This window comes from Propithecus coquereli, unplaced genomic scaffold (assembly GCF_000956105.1).
Source record: "Propithecus coquereli isolate 6110/MARCELLA unplaced genomic scaffold, Pcoq_1.0 Scaffold14, whole genome shotgun sequence".
NCBI classification, from domain to species: domain Eukaryota; kingdom Metazoa; phylum Chordata; class Mammalia; order Primates; family Indriidae; genus Propithecus; species Propithecus coquereli.
The window spans coordinates 1,589,984-1,591,487 of NW_012138302.1; the positions used below are offsets into that span (position 1 = coordinate 1,589,984).

At 33.4% G+C, this 1,504-nt stretch overlaps 1 protein-coding gene across 1 annotated transcript in view; it reads right to left on the reverse strand.

Annotated features, from left to right (window-relative positions):
- The window catches only part of MFN1 (mitofusin 1), a 64,069-nt gene that overhangs the window by 9,261 nt on the left and 53,304 nt on the right, over positions 1-1,504 (reverse strand). The gene's annotated exons all lie outside the window — the stretch shown is intronic.

A 1,504-nucleotide genomic window follows, 5' to 3' on the forward strand; every position in this document is an offset into this window, starting at 1 on the left:
TTTTACTTTGTATTATAATTACGTATGTTATTTTATTCCATTAAAGTGCAATTCTTGAGCTCAGAGAACATTTTAATTCTGCTCTCAGCAGCATCCAAATATAGAATATTGTGTCTTTACTGGAGTTCTATATATTTACTACATCAATGAAACATTTTTAAGATGCAAAAGCAGAAACTGGGTGCACATAGGCATTTATTATAATAAAATTCTCGTGAGATCTAAAAATAATACCTTTAAGCCTATCTATAAATTTTTACTGAGAAGAAAAAAAATGACGGTCACCATAAAATCGGGAGTCAGCCTACCATCAAGCTCACTTGTTAAATGTTAAGAATTCATTCAGTTTTCTTAATTAAGCAACAATAAATACCTTAAGGACAGGAACGTAAATTTACAATAGGTCTGTTGAAGAACAATTTTTTTTTTTTTTTTTTTTTACTCTGAGTTGTTTTACGTAAGGCTTAATTTCATCTGGCCTCGAGGCAGTATTACTTCTGCTATGTGACTGTGAATATGAATAAGCTATAAAAAGGCAGAAGATGGGTATATGTCTTCAAAAGCACAATAATAAACCTTACTCTTGTCCCCTCCCCAATAAAAGAAATTGTCAAGAACAGTAAAGAAAAAAATCCCGTGACCTTTTATGACACTGGCAAAATTACTTTAGTTAATATATTAGCTCTGGCAAATATTATGCTTGTATTTTTACAAGTGGGAGCATGCATGGTATATGTATACCTCCAGAATATAACTAACTTATTTTTCTCTGCAACTGTGCATCCTAACTTCTTCCCTGGTCTTTTTTCTCTCTCCCCATTCTACCAAACACCAATATTAGGTAAATGAAGCATGTTTCATTCTTTTCCTATTTTGTTAAACATTAAATTAATATTTAGTGAATATACTGTAACTGAGTAATTCTTTGAGGTTGCCTCCATTAAAGTCCTCTGAGAAAGAGATCAAGTTATCTTTAACTTTTTATTAATATTTCCCATAACTCCTAGCATGGTTGTTGCCTGGGAGGCAATTAAAACTAAATGTTTGATGATCAAATGAACAGCAGAAAGCTAAATTCACTTAATGAACAAGTTCCTCAAATCTCTAGTCTCCTTGTTTCCATTCTCTACAACTGTAACTGTTAGTTCAAACTTTTATCTTATGTCTGAAACAGTTTAACCTCCCTGCAGTTCCTGCCTCCTGAGTCTAAACCATTTCATACACTACATCACTGCAAAGTTATTTGTTCTAGAGCTAAGTGTTGATGGATTCCAGGGTTCCTAATAATCCAAATCCCAATATCTACACAAACAGACAAGACTATGTCCTGCTATTAGGTGTATGATCGAATGTACACCCCTTATGTACACATCTGCCACACTGAAATTTTCTATTCATGTTCTTGAACACATTCCTTTTCCTCTTACCTTCTTGCTTTTGGTTTGGGTTGTTTTCTCTATCATCTTCCCATCTGTGTGTTCAAATCTCATATACCACACCTCTC